Consider the following 13,103-nt stretch of genomic DNA (forward strand, 5'->3'; position numbering starts at 1 on the left):
TGCAGACTGCGACGCTTTGCATTTTATCACGAATTGGTAAATAGACTCATCTAAAAATAAAGCCACCTATTTAGCACGTTCTGGCTGAATAAGAGATGTCTTTGTTGGTGACCGGAGCTCAGTTCTATATCTGTTCCTTGAGGTTTAGCTCTGGCTCCAGTTTCCGCGGCCCCTGTGACCGGCCGCGGAATACGGCTCCTTTTTATTTGCTGCGTATCGGCATCCAGATGAAGCCGACCAGCTCCTTACTCTACACTGGTGTTCAATGGCGTTAATTAATATGTGAGTTCCGCAGCCCCCGGAATTCACGTCCCTCCGCACTTTTAATATATGTGTTTCATAAAAAAGCTTATGTTTTATATTTTATGCTTTCTTTTAAACAAAAAATCCAGTTTTTTAGACTATTTCACCCATTTATATTCAGGATTAGCGAGTTATTCTACTACTAAGCAAATATTTTTCTGTACCTTCCAAAGACAATGATGCCTTTGTTTCGTTATCTTTGCTGCACCAAGTTGCTGGATCCTGACCTCAGGAGGAACTACCAAGTTCCAGCAAACATAACATGGGAGAGATTACGTAACGGGGAGGAATAATTCTGCAGATCGTGAAGACAGGAAGTTAAGATGACTGCTCCCGTGATATAAACACAAGGGGGGTTCCTGCAGCAAATAATTATAAACCAATATACAAGGAAACGTATCTCATATTCTACAATAACGCATCTCGTATTCTACAATAACGCATCTCATATTCTACAATAACGCATCTCATATTCTACAATAACGCATCTCGTATTCTACAATAACGCATCTCTTACTCTACAATAACGCATCTCGTATTCTACAATAACGCATCTCTTACTCTACAATAACGCATCTCTTACTCTACAATAACGCATCTCGTATTCTACAATAACGCATCTCGTATTCTACAATAACGCATCTCGTATTCTACAATAACGCATCTCTTACTCTACAATAACGCATCTCTTACTCTACAATAACGCATCTCGTATTCTACAATAACGCATCTCTTACTCTACAATAACGCATCTCTTACTCTACAATAACGCATCTCGTATTCTACAATAACGCATCTCGTATTCTACAATAACGCATCTCTTATTCTACAATAACGCATCTCGTATTCTACAATAACGCATCTCTTACTCTACAATAACGCATCTCATATTCTACAATAACGCATCTCGTATTCTACAATAACGCATCTCTTACTCTACAATAACGCATCTCGTATTCTACAATAACGCATCTCTTACTCTACAATAACGCATCTCTTACTCTACAATAACGCATCTCGTATTCTACAATAACGCATCTCGTATTCTACAATAACGCATCTCGTATTCTACAATAACGCATCTCTTACTCTACAATAACGCATCTCTTACTCTACAATAACGCATCTCGTATTCTACAATAACGCATCTCTTACTCTACAATAACGCATCTCTTACTCTACAATAACGCATCTCGTATTCTACAATAACGCATCTCATACTCTACAATAACGCATCTCGTATTCTACAATAACGCATCTCTTACTCTACAATAACGCATCTCGTATTCTACAATAACGCATCTCTTACTCTACAATAACGCATCTCGTATTCTACAATAACGCATCTCGTATTCTACAATAACGCATCTCATACTCTACAATAACGCATCTCTTACTCTACAATAACGCATCTCGTATTCTACAATAACGCATCTCGTATTCTACAGTAACGCATCTCTTACTCTACAATAACGCATCTCGTATTCTACAATAACGCATCTCATATTCTACAATAACGCACCTCATATTCTACAATAACGCATCTCGTATTCTACAATAACGCATCTCGTATTCTACAATAACGCATCTCGTATTCTACAATAACGCATCTCTTACTCTACAATAACGCATCTCGTATTCTACAATAACGCATCTCATATTCTACAATAACGCACCTCATATTCTACAATAACGCATCTCGTATTCTACAATAACGCATCTCTTATTCTACAATAAGGCATCTCGTATTCTACAATAACGCATCTCGTATTCTACAATAACGCATCTCTTATTCTACAATAACGCATCTCATACTCTACAATAACGCATCTCTTACTCTACAATAACGCATCTCGTTTTCTACAATAACGCATCTCGTATTCTACAATAACGCATCTCGTTTTCTACAATAACGCATCTCGTATTCTACAATAACGCATCTCATATTCTACAATAACGCATCTCGTATTCTACAATAACGCATCTCTTATTCTACAATAACGCATCTCGTATTCTACAATAACGCATCTCTTACTCTACAATAACGCATCTCGTATTCTACAATAACGCATCTCTTACTCTACAATAACGCATCTCTTACTCTACAATAACGCATCTCTTACTCTACAATAGCGCATCTCATATTCTACAATAACGCATCTCGTATTCTACAATAACGCATCTCATATTCTACAATAACGCATCTCGTATTCTACAATAACGCATCTCGTATTCTACAATAACGCATCTCGTATTCTACAATAACGCATCTCGTATTCTACAATAACGCATCTCGTATTCTACAATAACGCATCTCATATTCTACAATAACGCATCTCAAATGCTACAATAACGCATCTCGTATTCTACAATAACGCATCTCGTATTCTACAATAACGCATCTCCTATTCTACAATAACGCATCTCGTATTCTACAATAACGCATCTCGTATTCTACAATAATGCATCTCGTATTCTACAGTAATGCATCTCATATTCTACAATAACGCATCTCGTATTCTACAATAACGCATCTCATATTCTACAATAACGCATCTCGTATTCTACAATAACGCATCTCATATTCTACAATAACGCATCTCGTATTCTACAATAACGCATTTCGTATTCTACAATAACGCATCTCATATTCTACAATAACGCATCTCGTACTCTACAATAACGCATCTCTTATTCTACAATAACGCATCTCATATTCTACAATAACGCATCTCGTATTCTACAATAACGCATCTCGTATGCTACAATAAGGCTTTTATGGCACAATTTAGGGGAAACGACTTTTAAAAAAAATTGCAATAACAATGGTGACTCTGAGAAAGCTTTCTGCGTCTTCCTACGATGCCGCTGCGTGGGAGATGTGACCCCGGACTCGGCCACCGAAGTGTAATATAAGTGGCTAATTCTTTTTGTGTTTAGACAAGAACTATTCAATTATCTGATCCCATCGCTTTCTTCCCCCTCCCCGCTAAAAAAAAATAAACACCCTCTCCAGGCGGAATTCTTCTGTTTTCTGAGTACAGTTTCCAACCTCTCTGTACGATTTTTGGATGTGCATTTGGAGGGTTCTCAGCGCTATTAGTGCCTTTCCACTTTCACATATTCAATTACACTTCGCTGCTACGTAGTAACACACGAGAACATCCTGGCTCCAGGGATTTCAGCCCACGGCCGTGCGTCATTTAGGTAATATACTCCAGCTGCTCGAAGTCTGAGGACTGTGCGAGATAACAGGGAGAGGCTCTTAATCCCAGCAAGAAAGGGAGCCCTCCCTTACCCTTCCTTACCCTCCCTTACCCTTCCGCCTTACATTGCAGAATGAATGACCACAAAGCACAGGAATTAAAACGAGGGTTAATTCTACGGACAGAAGACACTTTAATGTAATTTACGGGGTTAAATCACGCTACCCCAGAAATGGAAGGTTATTAGCGGTTCACTATGTGAGTGCACGCGGGTGAGTGTGACTCACGCTCAGCTGGAGAACACATTAAACTTGTTCCTTTGTCTGAAGCGGCCGGAGCTGCGAACGGATTTCTGTTTCACGCTAACGAGCTTCGCAGAGCGAGAAATAAGTATTTTTAAAGATTCATCGCTCTCTTTTTTTTGAGATTCAGGGCCGTTGAAGCTTTTTACTGGGTAACACGTCGGCCTTAAGACTAGGAAGGCCCAGGAAGTGTGCGGCGGGCTAACGTTTAATCACCCCTCCCCCACTTCCTGAACCCAGACGCATTTATTTATCCAACTCACACGGCCTGCAGATATTTGGGAAAATTGGACTGAGAACTCGTGGATTGTAGTTCGGGCAAAACCAACAAAAAGTTTGGTCACTTAATGAACAAAACTCATCTTTTTTGACAGTCGCAGGAATCACCCTACATTTTTACCCTCTCTCAATACCGTCTGGGGCAACAAAGTCCCATTGGGTTCCCTGGAGCCTCAATCCTGTGCTGCTTCATGAAGAACAAAAGATGCACATGTCGTCCCACTTCATACTCCTCATTCCCTGTACTTAATGGGGTATCAAAACCAGATATCCTTTTTAGTTTGTCCAGTCCCTCTCCTCGAGCCCCTGATGCCTCTCTTTCCTCCCCTGATGCCCCTCTTTTCTAGGAGGTCAAAATGTTTGCTGGGTATGAGGGTATCGCAGGGTTCTACAGCCCTAAAAGCCCCAATAATGTGTATAGAAACAGCAGGAAATGGCTTTATAAACTAAACGTGTAAATAAACCCCATTATTCTTCTTCTTAATTCCCCGCTCAGTTATACAACAATAGGGCACAAAGTCATATTAGGAGTCTGGGGAACTCCCTTTGCCATGGCTCCAACTACACCCCCTACAATAACTACCCCTCTCCGGCCATTCCTCATTTTGGAGAAAGAGAGAAAATATTCCAGTTAATGGGGTTAAGTAAACTGGTTTATTTCTATTCCTTGCAGGATTATTTGTTAGAGCGACGGGATGAGCTCCAGTCTGGGAGAGCAGCGGGAAGTGATGCTCCTTGTTATACTGGGTGGCCCCAGCTTGCCCCCCGGCGCACATATTAACCTTGTGTTTGCGGCTGATTGTACCCAATCTGCCCCCACCGGTCATACATGTGCCACATTATTTTCTCCATCATTCACGCCATTCCGCCTGCACATGTTCACCCCCCATCATTTGAAGCAGACGCAGCAACGACCTCTAAAGTCACCGATACATAGTTCAGGATGTAGGATCTTCGCTTCCCTTTCTCTCGAAATGCGATCTCACCCTTAACCGCCAAAATATGCCACTTTCTTCTGTTCCCACAGATCTATTTCTCTCTTCTCAACAGATCCCTCATCTTTTTTCTCTTTTCCTTTTCTCTCTCTTGTCCAATCCCACCCTTTCCCTCTGCTCTCCCTCTCCTAATTCCACCCTTTCCCTCTGCTCTTCCTCTCCTAATCCCACCCTTTCCCTCTGCTCCCCCTCTTCTAATCCCACCCTTTCCCTCTGCTCTTCCTCTCCTAATCCCACCCTTTCCCTCTGCTCCCCCTCTTCTAATCCCACCCTTTCCCTCTGCTCTTCCTCTCCTAATCCCACCCTTTCCCTCTGCTCTCCCTCTCCTAATCCCACCCTTTCCCTCTGCTCCCCCTCTTCTAATCCCACCATTTCCCTCTGCTCTCCCTCTATTAATCCCACCCTTTCCCTCTCCTAATCCTACCCTTTCCCTCTGCTCTCCCTCTCCTAATTCTACCCTTTTCCTCTGCTCTCCCTCTGCTAATCCCACCCTTTCCCTCTGCTCTCCCTTTCCTAATCCCACGTTTTCCCTCCACCTGCCTCTCCCAATCTTTTCCTTCTTCCTTTTCATTTTGCCGGATCCCCTGTGATTGCAGGACACTGTCTTTGAACGGGATTGGGGGGTTAAAATAACATTGAAACGGCTACAGCCAACCCCAGAACCTGGAGAATACATCAACCAAGATTTCTGGGCACAAAGAAACGCGGTGGCCGTTAAAACCTTTAAATATGTTCTTTCCTTCGTCTCTCTTTGTTTGCCATCCAAGGGCAGATTCCGCCTCGGTTTTGCCAGGACTTTGCGCTTTTTTGCCGTGTTAGTGGTTGTTCTGTGTGTTTGGACAGAATTGACCTAAATGTTGGCCCCACAAACACGTATGTGCAGAACACGCCTGCCTTTCAGCTGCCTGGGGTTTGCCTTCAAGTTTATTGGGTGGTTAACTTGATGTTTTTGGGCAATGCATTTCTGAAGATTTATGGAATTGCTGCATTTTCACCCAGAATTATTTCCAGGGCAATGCCTAATAATGAATGCGTCAGGGCCCTGCTCCTGGGAGCCCACAAAGTATTACGAGGTTGGGGGGGTGAGACAGAAGAGGTATTTTTATCTGCATATGGGGTAATTCTGGTGATACGTAGAATAAAGTCACCAATCTGTATTCTTTTCCCATTAACGATTTGAAATTGGGTAAATCCAAATTCTTTTATTGGGTTTAGGAATATTTTTGTTATTTTGGAAATGGAAATGTTGCCCTGGAAAAAGCCCTGACCCTCTGCGGGTATCGGGGGCAATTCTTTAAAATCAATAGTTTTGCGCTTGAAGAGCCAGGAATATGACGGAGGAAAATGTGACGTTAAATGCATACTTCGGTTCTCTTTAGCGCTCCCTACAGATAGCGGACGTAAAGCGGACGGACGGACCAGACAAAAGCTACGCACTTGGGGACCCCCGAAAGTTAACACGAAGTGTCCGCAGTTAAAGCGGCGGATGATGTTTCTGAAGATAATCGCCTCTGCCGGTGGGATCGGAGCTCCCTTGGCTCGGGTATAATAAATGCATTTTCAGGGGGCCATAGTAATTGCCCTGGCATTTTCCGTAAACGCCCCTCACTTGTAAGATTAAGTGGAAGCTTTATTCTTAGGCTCCGGAACCCGTCTCTTTCTATGTTTGGCACAAACCGAATCTGTTAACTGAAGAGCTGACGTCACGGCGTGATTTATGGCGAGCGCGGCTGCTGTTTAGATTAGCGAGAATTTACTAGAGCCGGTGAAAGTAAACTCCGCAGACCGCGCTCAGCGTCCTTCGGTTTATAAAAGTGCCATTTAACGCAGACACTGAAATAAACATCTCCTCTACCTACAAGTTGGGGAAATGTCACAGCCGCTCCGGAGACTTTCCCACCGCACAAAAGCCAAACGTTCAGCTAACCCCCTGCATGCCGGACTGCATTGCTCGCCTCATCGCTCGCCACATCACTCACTGCATCTCGGGCATTTCTTTTAACAGTCCCGAAGACTTTAGGGGCGTAAACACAGAAAGGGTTCATTCTTTCAATGCCATTGTATTTATCACATTCTATGTCATTATCTGGGAGCACAGTGATGTTCCTTGCGCTCTAAGAGCCGAGGAGCTGGCGGAAATCTCCTGCCACGATACGGAGACAAACATCGCTGTCAGCCTGGAGGGGCCTGGCAGGTTATCTGCCCCTTCAGGACAATCAGCTCTAAAAGGGGTCATTAAGTCTACTTTAAAAGTAGGAAGAAGCTGAACCCATTAACCCCGTGTGTTATCTCAACACGCTCATCCACGTCACCTGCTCCGTTACACGTGTCTATGATGGCCGTCTCATATTAATTGAGGCTGAGATACTGGGGTTAATGTTGGTACCCATCACCCCCACTGCCAGAGTAACTGGGGGAGCCGACGGGCGTTCACCCTCCTGATCTTAAAAATAAAGCGATTATTTGGGAGAAACATGTTTTTATGGCTTAGCAACACCAATCAAAAATGAGCATTAATGCTTTTGTCCAGATGTCCTGTGGTTGGGTTACCACGAGATCCACCAAAGAAACTTCCCCCCGGCCTGTAATTTCTGCTTCCCGAGACTCTGAGCGCCGTGTCCCATCTCTCCCATTTAAAGTTCTGATTTAAAGAGGGATTTCTATAATCCGGGGACTGAGGGGTTAACAGACCTGCGGCTGAACTTGTGCTATTTATCTGGGAGTTATACTTTTACTGGGATATAAACTCAATTTGCTCGTATTAGTCCACCCGCCGTCCAGGACCGACAGTCAAGGGCCTATGGAGGGCCAAGGCCCCCCCGATAGTAGTTCATAAACATGTCACAGAAAATGGAGAAATCTCAGAAAACATTGATTGCTCCAATCTATTACATGTTTCTGAATATGGCGGGTTTACGTCACGGCGACTCTTAATATTACATGTCATGAGGACAAAGTGGTTTGGGTCATATAAATGCTGCCTGGGGTAAAGCAGCATTAAACTTTTTTAACCTTATTTACAGTAAAATTGGGGAGTTGAACTCATGAGGACCGGAGACGAGGTGGCCGGCGGAAGCGTCCCGGCAGGTGACCAAAGCCTTATGTCTTAAAGAAGAGATCCTGCAAAACTTATTTAAAAAAAACAACAAAGTTTGGCTTAAAAGAGTAAAAGTAAAAAGTTTATTGCATTTTAACGGGTCGCGTGACCTGCTTCCTGCTCGTGGAATCGTTTTATCCGGAGGTTGCAGAAAGATCCAGCCTCCCACTTACAGAATGAGTGAAAACTCCAAAGAAAACAACGTCCGTCTGTTTACTATGAAATCTGACGTGCGTTGAGCTAAACCAGCCATCCAGCACTGAATAAACTTGTTTACTAACTGGGTCCCTGTAAAGGGTTAATCCATAGGTTGGGATTTACTCCCCTGGCCCGAAGCCAGCTCTTCTTACTAGAAGAACTCGGTAACGCCTGGAACCCGATGGAAATTATGGAAATTTTATTCAGAAACCCCATAACGGCCTCGCACAGTTTGATGCTCCCTTTACGACTTAAATAAAAATAACCCACATTTTTTTTACGCAGAACAAAAAGCCAAAAATAATTTTGGGAAATTAAAAAAAAAAGTCTCAATTGGGGGGGGTTGGTATATTATGTGCAGGTTCTGGGGCTGATCCCGCATAATGGAAGACGGGCTGGTATCTATTGGGTGAGAGGGAAATAATGTTAATAAGCGGTTTCCAAGAATTCTGCTTTTAGTAGTTTATTCCGATTTCTAGAGTTGTATCTGCAGAAAACTCACAGCCCCCGGGGGCCGAGGTGACAGAGCCTTCACTGCAACCTCCAGCAAAAGAAAGGATTTTTTAACTAAAGCAATGGAAAGGGACATTTACGGTGAGAGCAGGAAAGATATGGAATCCGCTACCCAGAGGCTGAGCTATCAGATCCTATAGATGCCTTTATATACAGGCCCGGAGAATATATAATATATGATATGAGGAATATACAGGATATAACGGGTTATAAGGACGGGATTAAGATGTTGTTGATTCATTGAGAAACCAGAGGCTATTTTGGAGTCAGAAAGGAATTTTTAGCCCTTTTTGAAGCATAATTGGAAATCACTTCATTGTGGGGCTTTTGCTTCTTCTGGATCAATAGAGGGGTGAAATGTGATGGACTTGGGGCTTTTTTCAACCTAAACGACTATGTTATATTAATAAATGCCCTGGGAATTGCCGGGTCCCAGTTTACTCAGGGGTGGGCATATTGAGGTTTAGCTCCACCCACACAGCCACACCCATCCCTCTTTTCCCACCTGGTAGGAGCTCATCCTGCGCATAGCTCCTGTGTGTGTGTAGCGTAAGTCACATTATCCTCACAGACACGTCAGCTTTTCGGTGTATGTTTTGCTGGCACGGACTGTGGAATTTTTTAATCGAACGCATTTGCCGTCTCCTGGTTCATTCACTGCGGGGGGGGGGGGATCGAATTTTATTTGCCGGCTGCGGAGAGATTTAAGAAAAGCTGTTTGCAGGGTTTTCGTCCTCGTTATGGGGCTTTCATGTCCGTCCAGCATATTATTGGTTGCAGGGTAGTAAGGAGCCGCATTCACCTTTTTTATTAATGGCTCCTAATACACAAACGCTTGTGGGTGGCCGGTTACCTTCCAAGACAGGAATTTATGGAAACCCGGCTAATGCATTAAAGATGGGAGCGTGACATGCAGTTTTGTCAAGGATCGGATAACTTCACCTGTGACTCATAGTCATATCTGCAAAAAGATTTAGTAAAGACGTCTTTTTCCTGATTATTTTATCCCGTACAATATATTTATACGGCAGGCTCACAATGTAGAGGCTTTTTCCATTTATAAACACGGGACGATCTTCCCAATACTCGCGCTTGGCATCCTGCGCAGGTTTGGATTCAATATTTATATAGTTATTGGTTCAGAGACATGCGGCGTTACAAAGCAGGGAGATCTGGTGATCCCTCCAGGATTGCCTCGTCTGATCAGCAAACCCCAATGATATCCGTGGGATCCGAATGTGTCCGCGATCCCCCCCACGTGCGGTGGGGGTACCGGAGTCGCCTACCTGCACGTGGCGTGAGGGTTTAAGTTACTGCAGTTAGAGATAAGCGCTCAATATATCGCCCCCCAACATCAACCGCATCACATAATAAGAGTTTAAGACGTAGAGACAGTGGATTTCTTCGGTTTGAAAGAGGCCGTGTCTCAGACCTCACAAACCGGGGCGCGGATGAGACTTAAACCCGAATAGTGCTGAGAAGGAGTATGAAGCGTCTCTGCTGGCATCCGCTTGTATAAACACTCCGGCGGCCAACATAAACCTCAGTCGCAGAGAGTGAATTCCTTGTCCAGAATCACCTTTCTTCCAAAATATCCCGTGTGCCTTTGTGCACCCGGCTACGTGTCCGGCGAGGATCTACGTGTTCATCTCGTGTTCTAGAACGTAGAGCCGGTTCTTGTGCCCCGCGGCGGGGAATGGAAGAGAACGCTTTGGGGCCGAGGGTTGGTTTTTCTTTTTCATGGAAAGAATGTTAGCGGGTAAATATTATGTTTGCGCCGTTTAGCCGTTAGAGGACTTGCCGGGGAAAGGCTTCCTCCGCGGCAGCGATCGGTGGGGGAAGATCACTCGGATCCCCTGGAAATATTTTCCAGCGCTGTTAGCAGTCAGACCTTCTGTGCCGTGAATCTTAACCTTCCTCGTGTTGGAATCGTGCTTTCGTTTACATATCTGGGTCTGTTTACTTCTGGTTACATTAACTGTCAGCTGACGTTAGCCGACAGCCGGCCGGCGGGAACGGGCTGGGGTTTCATGGGGTTTAACCGTTACAATGTCCTGCGCGGAAATAACTTTTCAAGGGATCTCATGGAGGGTTGTAGGGGCCCTAATATCTCTGGGCGTAGGGAGCCCCATCGCCTTATCTCACGGTACTGGCGCCATCGGCTGCTAGCAGGGCTCCTATTGGCTCTTCTGGAGTAATCTGGAACTGATTGGTTTCCTATGCATATGATGTCATTTGTCACTTAGCAAAGTGGAAAGAAAATAAATGATGATAAATCCATCAAGTCTACCATTTCCGATGTAGTAAACCGCAAATCAATTTATAACTTATTTGAAATAGGTTATTCTGGATTGATTTGTTGTCATTCTGTCTCTAGCTGTTCATATAAATTAATTTATAAATATAATAAATGATAGACTAATCATGTCTTTGTCAGTGGGCAAACATACAAAATCAGCAGGGGTTCAAATAATTTCCCTTCACTGTATATATATGTGTGTGTATGTATATATATGTGTGTGTATATGTGTATATCTGTGTGTATGTATATATACGTGTGTGTATGTATATATATATATATGTGTGTGTATATGTATATATATATGTGAGTATATGTATGTATATATGTGTGTATGTGTATATCTATGTGTATATGTGTGTATGTGTATATCGGTGTGTATATGTATGTATATATATGTGTATATGTATGTATATATGTGTGTATGTATGTATATATTATATATATGTATGCGTATGTGTGTATATGTGTGTATATGTTTGTATGTATGTATATATATATTATATATACCGGTATATGTATATGTGTGTGTATGTATATATGTGTATATGTATGTATGTATATAATATATATATGTATGTATATGTGTGTGTGTGTATATATATATGTGTATATGTATGTATGTATATAATATATATATATGTATGTATATGTGTGTGTATGTATATATATGTGTATATATATATATATATATATATATATATATATATATATATATATATATGAAAACCAAAGTTGTTTGTGTGGTTATTTGGAAAGTCCCTGGAGTGCCGGTAACTGTTTTTGGACTTTATATTATTTACTGCTACAGCTATTTGGCACCGGGCATAAACTTGGCATTTGGCGTGCAATTGTTAATTTTGGACTTTATATATGTGTATATATATGTATGTATGTATATAATATATATATATGTATGTATATGTGTGTGTATGTATATATGTGTATATGTATGTATGTATATATATATATATATATATATATAGCCTTGGAATAAAGCTCTGTCTCCGGCGCAGGGTTCAGCGGCGGTTCAGTATGGCGAGAGGGGTAGATACCGTGTCATTCAGTTAATTCTTTCCTTGGGATATTAAAGAGTCATTCTTGGCTCCTGCCTTTTTCTAGGAAGCTAATTACAAGCGACTGATTAAATGTGACTACGCAGGATTTTAACCCCCTGGCCGGCAGCTCGCATGCCGTCTCAGAAACGAGGAAAGTCTTTGAATGGACCTAAAATAGTTTTTTTTGGTGTGAATGTTTTTGGATGTGGGCTCTCTGTAAATGAATGTGTGAGCCGCGTCCGAACGACCCGGGGGACTGGAATACACAAAAATGAACATTTATTGTTCCCGTCCAACGAATAGAATCTGACATTCCGGCACTAAATGCACTCTTTTACCTTCTCTTTTCAGTTAATGGGACACCCAGAATGGGATCACAAGCGCGGCTCCAGAGGGTCACAGGTCAGTACGCTTCATGTACAAAATTTCAATTGGGGGATTTTCCTCCTCACTGAATTTGCTTGGGTGTTAGATTTTTCCCTTTTTATGGGAGAAAATATTTTAATAAAACAATTCAGAAATGTTTTCACCCCCAATGCTGCTATTGGCTTATATGAGTCTGGGGTGGGGCTTTGTATCAATAACTCGTAGTTAGTAAATCCAAACTCTCCCCTTGGCTCCTCCACACCATTGGGCAGATCTCCGGGGCCCTATGTCACTGCTACGTTCTGAACTCGCCATCTGATTGGCCCATGGGTCGCAGGTATTCCTGGTGTTACTTTATGTCCATCCTCTTGTTGGTAGCTCCCAGCAGACCCTCTTTTATCTTTTGTGAATTCTGTTCCCCCTTCCTCTTCCTCGTCTTATTCTTGGCCTGTGATGTAACCCTTTAGTGACATTCCTGGACAGTGAG

This window comes from Sceloporus occidentalis, unplaced genomic scaffold (genome assembly GCF_023333645.1).
Source record: "Sceloporus occidentalis isolate IW3139 unplaced genomic scaffold, rSceOcc1.0.p SCAF_382, whole genome shotgun sequence".
Taxonomy (NCBI): Eukaryota; Metazoa; Chordata; class Lepidosauria; order Squamata; family Phrynosomatidae; genus Sceloporus; species Sceloporus occidentalis.